Source organism: Ursus maritimus, unplaced genomic scaffold (assembly GCF_017311325.1).
Source record: "Ursus maritimus isolate PB19 unplaced genomic scaffold, ASM1731132v1 scaffold_30, whole genome shotgun sequence".
NCBI lineage: Eukaryota > Metazoa > Chordata > Mammalia > Carnivora > Ursidae > Ursus > Ursus maritimus.
In genome coordinates this window covers 20,621,527-20,630,435 of record NW_024425564.1, presented here as the reverse complement: position 1 = coordinate 20,630,435, position 8,909 = coordinate 20,621,527, and positions in this window count along the sequence as shown.

The following is an 8,909-nucleotide window of genomic DNA, read 5'->3' as shown; positions in this document are numbered from 1 at the left end:
AAATTTTAACTGAAACATTGTTTCTGATTCAACATGATGATATTTCCCAATGGCGTTTTTATTTTTAAATTCCCATTCTCCCTATTAAATACTCAAGCCAATGTTATTTGCATCAAATATTGCACTTCCCCTAGAGATTTGCTTGCAGGCCCTTCTATTTTTTCGACTCTCTAATCCAATTTGATCTTATGAATTTCACCCTTAAGTCAAATGATTTGGCAAAGGAAGTTATTGTGGGGTAAGATTTAAATAGTAATGACAAATATTTTGAAATATTTAACAGTCAAAACTTTTAAGACATGCCCCCCCCCCAAATGTGTAAAACAAGCAAACATACTTAACAAAACAACAACAGTAAAAAGTCATTGTACTAAACAGAGACAGTCAACAGCTGGTAGAAAATTGAATTGAACTTTGTCCAGAGACAATAGAAAAAGGAAATTAAAGGCTTCAAATTGCTTATAGCAGGCCAGAGTAAATCCAACTGCTTTTTGGGGTCATTTAAACATCTTGAACAATTTTCTAAAGATTTTTTGTTCAAGAAGCCCAAAAAGAAGATTTTGCCAAGCACTGCTTTCCTCTCATTGTATTTCATGAGAAATTTAATCCATATGTTTCTGATTCATTTATACTTAAGTCATCAAACAGTTCTTGTGCAAGAGCTATTTGATTTCTAAGAAATCATTTGAGCCTTTTATAGAAATCTGCTCTTTTTCTTTGAAGTAAATTTTGCAAAACTGAAAATACTTGACTTGATGTTCTAAACTGAGCTTGTAAGTTTTTGTACAATCATGGAACTTTAGATTTTAGAAGAGATATAAAATGTAATCTATCCAACCCAAAGTAGAATATCTCTTACCAATATTTGGAAGATACGATTTTCATTGTTTCTTGATCATTTTCAGTGATAAGGAACTCGTTATCTAAGAAATCATTTCCCATCACGTTTCATCCTCTCTTTTCTCCTGCCACAATAATTTAGCATTTATAATATGAGGCTAAGTCTGGTTATGTGTGTGTGTCATGACTTAGACCCCTTTCTCAAGTGCTTCCTAGTATCTGACTGCTATCTTGTCTTCATTTTAAGATAACTTGGAAATTTAACTGAGGTAGAGAAACTATCTTGAATTCAAAACACTACTTTATCTTAGAAAAGCTTCACTTAAATATATTTTTGTTTAAGTATGTAAAGGACCTCGACATACGTCTTGCAAAATAATCCCATTTAGTCCGTATTATATGCCGGAAGAAGATACTACTGCCCCAACGTATAAGTGGGGAAACTAAATTTCAGAGAATCAATTAGTTTTAACGAGGTCACATGTTTGGTAGCTCCTGTGTTCAAACCCAGGTTTCATGGATTCCAAAGTCGTGGTTCTTTCTTCTACATTGAACCGAATTCCGATTAAAATTTCCTCATAAGGTCTTTCTCGACAAGAAGTAGATATGACAAAATAAGCTGATTTTATACATCTACATATTTTCCAGAATTGTCTAATTGCAAATTAGGTCGAGTTACCTGAAAGTATCATTCTCGTCCGTAAAAAATATTCAACGTCTACAATTCGATGACCCAGTTTAGTACATCGACATACTTGACTCCATGTTTGCATTGTGTTTTGTAGTAGAAAATTTCTTTCAGCGCATACATAAGCTCAGTACATGAATGAAGTTGCTTGTGTTACAAAGTGTTTTCTTAAAAAGTTAGAAGAGAAAAATAAATAAAATAACTGACATCTGTCCAAGTACAAGTACCTTACTAAACAGATACCTCAAAGTGTAAGTACTTAACTAAATAGATAAACTCAAGTGCAGATTTTATATGTGTTATCAAACTTTGGAGTACTTTCTCCTCTCAATTCACTTTATTACTGAGGACCAACAGTGTGCCAAACATTGGGCTCAGTCCTTGACATAAAAAGATGAATAAGTCACTTTCCCCCTTTCAAAAGAGTTTTCCAGTGTTTTTTTGAAAGAGATTATTTTCTCTCATATTGTGGTTCAAGCTTTTATATCCTGACTTCCTGGCTCTATTGTTTTCTTTTGTTCTTCTTTTAACTGTCTCTTAATTCTCTTAATTCTTGGATGGTCCAATGATTTTCTTGCTGAAAATGTGACCTCTCTCAGCTCCTTTAAAAAAATACATCTTTATAATATGCTTGTTTTCTCTTTTCATGACAGCAGTAAAATCGCTCTAGCAGAAAGCATCCTTGTTACAAATAAGCTCTGAATTTCAATTTCAGAATTATGCATTATTGCTCAAGTTATCTGATTCATCAGCAGAACTTGATGTTGTCCTTAAACAAATAATATCATTCTTCATCCTTATAATGAAGTTTTCAAACAAAATGTCTAAGTACTAGAACATTTAAAAAATAAGAAACAAAATATTATACTACTAACTATACTTATTAACATTGATATTTAAAGGTAATTTAATCATAACCTTAATTCAACATTTATTATGCCTACTTTATTAGGAACAGAAAAATGTTGCAATAGAAATTTTGAGGGAATCATACGTTCAAGAGCCATGTTAAAGAAGAATTGGATAACAGGAAGTAAGCAATAACAGAATGTATGCATAAGGAATATACTTATAGTGGTAGATTTGATTAATCATTAAAATGATCTTTGTAATGATTTTAGTTAAAGGAAGACTAGGCTATATGCCTTGGCCAAATGCAGAAGTAGAACACTTTGATACAGTGGATAAAAATCACGGGGTAGGAGTAGACATATTTTCTAGGCAGAGAATATGGATTAAGATATTATAAGTGACTGAAATCAAATATGTCAACAGGAGTTATAGAATCAAAAACTGTATTGTAGAAGGTGCCATAGAGATTCCTGCATCCAGACATTATGAATTTACAGAGAATTAAAGAAAAGCTCCAGGGTTTTCCAAGTGGTTTCCCATATAGCTGGGACTGGATTCCAAGAGCCAGTGGTCCAAATTCAATGCTTTTTCCATTTGTGTGATTTATGTTGGGTTGTTTAGGGTACATTGGAGGGAATAGCTGAGAGCAAAATGGAGACTTTGAATATTTACACTATAGTCCTATTCACTAGTGTATTCCAAGTCAAGGTACTATCTATATGATACATGAAATAGATATGTGAAATTTTTTAAAACAGTAATCCATCCACGAATATGGAAGGAACACATTATCCATTCATTTAAAAGTTTCCATTTAAAAGAAAAATCCAAAGTGAAATTTCACAGCTAACTTTGCAGTGTAATAAATGATGAGTTTAACTGGGAATAAAAATGCTTGCTTGTGGATCAGACAAGTTTAAGATCCAGGCAAGAAAAAACCTGACACTGGGTGGAGTAAGTAAAACATTTGGCAATAGTTATGTTATTGATCTCAAGTATTAAATATGGATTGTGAGTGTGAGTGTATATAATATAATCCTAAACCAAATCAAAGACAGCCCTTATTTGTGAAACTAATTACTGTTCTTTTAATTTATGATATCAGGATGCCAAAGCTCATTAAAAAACATATAGAAGGTTCAATCATCATTTGAGAGCTTTGGAAAGGATGTCATAAGAACTATCACAACTGGTTTCAGACTTGGAACAAGAAATTAAAAGTTGGGCAAGTTTTCACAGGATCTTAGAGCTGATATTTTTTTTTATTCTTCCATGCATAAAAAATGATAAAGTAAAAAGACATCACCTTAACAAGAAAGTCAGGTATAGAATTACTTTTATGTATGAACTGTTACTCTTTTTCCTGCAAGTGACATATTCTCATTTTTAAATATTTACTTTTTCTAATGCCATTAAAAGTGTTACAAGTTTCTCCATATTCATAATGTAAGACTTGTTAGAAACAATTTACAAATTGTGGAAGAAATTGAAGCATAAAGATTGTAGAGATCTGTATTTCTTTATAGTTATTATCTATAAAAACTCAAATATAAAATCTCGAAGGAATTTAGAATCCAATCAAATACAAAGGGAAATAAAAGGATAAAGAGAAGTTAAAGAAGAAATTACTTTCCTTTAAGATATTTTATTCTGTTAACAATTATATTGTTAGAAACATAGAGACAAAATGGGAGGAAAACCCAACTGCTGAAATATAGTTGATACCTTTTACTTTAGAGAGGAGCAATTGAGACAAGCTAACACAGATCCCAGACTCAAGAACCCAAATTCAAGGGCTCTTTCCTTGTCACAGGTCTTCTCCTTGTACTAAAATATTAATGGTGAATTTCAATAACAACAATGATAATTTGATTTACTAGTTACAACTAGAGTATAATTGATGCTTTCAGATGACTGTAATGACCAGAGGGTCATTTCAAGAAGGGCATATTTATATATATATATATCCTGATTACGAGTAGTAGAGACTTTGCCATTATATAATATATAATTAACTATATTAACATGGAGCTGACATATTTATATAGTTCTTCTAATTACCCTATGATAGTCTTCCTTTAAAATATTGTTTTAAACTCAGAAAACCCAGAAAGTCATGTGAGAGACACTCATGTGAGACCAGCAATATATTTGAATTCTGACTGAATAATATTCACCCAATTAAAAAAAATATATGTATGTATAAGTGATAATGGGTGCTACACTATCTTTTTTCAGCTACAATATTTATTTTTAATTTATTTTCTTGAGCACATATATGTTATATCATACATCTATTTTTTTCCAGCTTTATTGAGGTATAATTGACATATACCAATGCATAAATTTAAGATATACAGCCTAATACTTCGATTTACACATATGGACAGTTCCTAATTTATGGTGGTTTGACTTATGATTTTTTTCTTTAACTTTATGATGGTGTGAAAGCAATATGCATTCAGTAGAAACCATGCTTCAAATTTTGAATTTTGATCTTTTTGTGGGCAAGCAGTGTACAATTTGATCCCCTCTCATGATGGTGGGAAGTGGCAGTGAGCGGCAGCCTCCAGGCAGCTACACGATCAACAGAGTAAACAACCGCTACACCTACGACCATTCTACACCCAGACAAGCATTCTGTTTTTCACTTTCAGGACAGTATTCAATCAACTACATGAGATAGTCAACACTTGATTATAACAGAGGCTTTGTGTTGGACCAACACTATTATAATATAGGCTATGTGTTACATGATTGTGACCGGTTGTAGGCTAATGTAAGTGTTCTGAGCACATTGAATGTAGGCTAGGCTGAGTTATGATGTTCAGTAGATCAGATGTATGAAATGCATTTTTGGCTTATGATATTTTCAACTTACAGTGGGTTGATTAGGATGTAACCCCATGGTGAATCAAGGAAGATCCGTACTGTGAAATGATTAACATAATAAGTTTAGCTGATACCCATCACTCCATATAGATAAAAAAATAAAATAAAAATATTTTTGCCTTGTGATGAGACCTCACGATCTACCATTTTAACAACGTTCTTCTGTATCATACAGCCATTTAACTACTGTCAACGTACATTAAGTATCTTAACACATGTCTTCAGTATTTCTTGAATCTTAAAATACAAGCCTCATTTTAATTATATTTTGGCCATTATTTGTCTGATGTGGTATTTTCTTGTGTTTCTTCATCCAAGGGAACACTATATCTCAGGAGGACTTCCTGTCCCCCTCATGTGTCATTGTACAGGGGACAGACTGTACTACCTCGATTCTCTACAGCTTGACGGAATATGCAACACGATTTTTTGTTTGTCTCCTTTACTCCCCTTTAAGTATTCCCTTTATCTATTCTTCCTCATTATGTCTTTTCTATCTTTTGAATGTTTGTATTTTCTATTTTAATTCTTCCGACAGAGTTTGTTTATAATCAAGCCATAATTCCTTGGATAGCTTTCTCCATTTTATCAGATCTGTGATTCTGCCCTGTGACACAGAAAGCTTGTAAGTTTAGGTGATTTAAATTATATTACTGTTATATGTTTTCCTAATAGATGTTAAGAACATATCCCCTTCCAACTCCTAGCTTAGAAAGTTAACTGTAGTCTTCACTTTGGGATCTTCCACAAGAAGGAAAATCTGCTCATTCCCATTATAAGAGTTTGTTTGTGAAGTCCTCTTATGCAACTAATATCATGTGGGAAGAAAGAGAGGATTGAGAACATCATAATAGGCACAAAAATAGGGCCAATTTTCACATTACACAGCTAAATTGGAAAGGAAGGAAATAAAGACATCAGTGGATGAAATTAATGTAATTGGAGAATACTGTAGTCAAAGTAGTTTGTTTGCTCTAATCTTGTACACCATATAAAAATGTTGTTGCAAATGGACCCCAGCTGCAAGTAATCACAGTCAGAGGCTAAATGGAATCAATGATGATGATCTGGGAGAGAGGCAAATGCCCATGCAGCTTTTCTTGGAGGAAAATAGACAATCAACAGTCCCAAGATTAATGCATGAAAAATGTGCTACAATTCTGGAAATTAACTCATATATCCAAGCTAAGGAGTTGAGATAATGAAAACATTTCAGCTCCACAATTATTTTATTTTTAATATTAAAAAATTTAAATGGCATAGATGCCAACCTTATACTCATGGGAAAGTCATCATCATATGAGCCATGTAATTATGAAAGGTCCTTTATGTGTGTTTATGCCCAAACGCTGATGAGAAATAATCTCTCACTGTCTGAAATATCTTATATGGGCTTATATGTTATATTTTAAAACATTGTTTATTTTATTCGAAATTTTAAAGACCAATACATACATGTGCACACACACATAGACATTTCAAGAGGAGAGTCTTATAGATATGTCCCTACTGCTTTGGAGTACAGAATTTTGTGTTTACTTAAGAATTGATTACCTTTAGTTGTGAACAGCTTATAAGTAAGTGATTCAACCTCATTCTGTCAAAACTCTCTAGAAAGATCTTCACAGAGTGGAAGATATACCCCTACCAATAACTGGGTATTCACTAATCCCTTGAATGCCTTGCCCTCTGACAGAATAAGGAGGAATAAATGAAGCCATAGAATAAGCAACACTCAGCTTCCTGGGTTACCAGTTGTCTTCCAATATTTGTGGAGGACTTTCAATAATTTTAACAGTAATTCAAAACATAATTTTGCTCTAGAAGTAAATAGAGGGTGCCACATTTGCATGAATATAAAATATAAAATTTATATTTTCTATTCAGCGTATTTACCTTCACAATTCCTGATGATAGAAGTTTATTCTCACCTTCATCAAAACAGCCTCTCTACACATTGTACTCTATCACCTCACTCTATTTTTTCCTTTAAAAAAATTTAATGAAATTATCTTGGGTTACTTTTTTATTAGTTCCATTCCAGAATGCAAGACTCATGGAAGCCGAGTTCTCATTGGTCTTGGTCATGTAAATCTGACACACACCTGTATCAGACCACCAGTTAGGTGTTCAGTATATGTTTGTTGAATAAATGAGTGGGTTTTCAAATTTGAGAATTATCGACATAACGGATTTCAGGCACACTCCTAAATGATTTGTGAGGATTCACAAACTGTTGAGATTGCTTCCATTTTTTAGAGAATGACTTAAGAGTCTAATAGGTTAAATAATTTATCCTAAAACATGGGGATAAGCATTATTTCCTCAACCTAACCCCTTCTCTGTTCTCTTCAAAATTGCATTTTACAAAGATGGATTAACCTAAGAATAGTGCAGTGGTTAAAAGCATGGGCTTTAGTGTCAGTCTAACTGAATATTCAACTGGATCTACCACTTTCCAAACATGATCATAATCCAGGGAATTAATCTCTCTGGACCCCAACTCCCTAAAATGGACATAATAATTCCTACTTCTTTGAGTTGCGAGAATCAATGCTATGATATATGCGATGAATTTACTATAGTGTCTGGCACGTAAGAAGTAGCCCCAAATAGTAGTCATTTTTATTACTTGTTTGAGTGAAATTTCAAGCAAGGGTGGGCTGAAAGTTGGATGAGAAAAGAAGCCAGAGACAAGCAAGATCCATGTGTGGAAAATGTGGGTGGTTCTATGAAAGTTGCTGTAGAATTATATGCAAAATCCATACTAAACATTTTGTTTAACTGCACAGGAATTGAAATGTTATAAATATTAATGTACTCCATGTGAAATTAAAGCAATATTGTAAAACAAATATTCTTTTCATTGTAAAACAAATATTTTCTCATTATGGAAAAGTTCTTTACATCCTAAGATCTCCAAATTATAAAATCTTTCATTTCCAATTTCTTTTAAAGATACTCTCCCAGAGGATTTATTTCTTTATTGAAATGATAAAAAGAAGCCATGGGTCATGCAAAATTAGCAGCCTCTCACAGTTAAAATGTGAATGGATATAAAGTCGAAACAAAATTCTATCAGATTAAGAAAATCTGATTTGTGGAAATGCACCCTACAGATAATTGGGACTTAATTTTTTTTTTAATGTATGAGTAAAACAATGTAAAATGACTTGAAGGAGTCTGCAACATTCAACCAATCAAAGCTCTACTTCTGATATGATATAGTTCTCAAATTCCTAATAACAGCCTTCAATATTTCCTCATTGAGAGCTGCTTATTCTAAACAGTTTATGATCAAATTTGGCATGACGTATAAATAACTCCAAATTCATTTTAATTAATATAACAAGAAACAACCTTCTAAGTGTAGTCAAAGATCTAACATCTCACGTTTTGAATCAGGAGCTGTCCATGGCCTGGAGTCACCGAAGACCTAGATCACGTTGCCACTTTAATATTTGGACAAAATTTGTCGAACAACTAAAAAAAAAAAAGAAGAAGGAAGGAAGGAAGGAAGGAAGGAAGGAAGGAAGGAAGGAAGGAAGAAGAAGAAGAAGAAGAAGAAGAAGAAGAAGAAGAAGAAGAAGAGAAAGAAAGAAAGAAAGAAAGAAAGAAAGAAAGAAAGAAAGAAAGA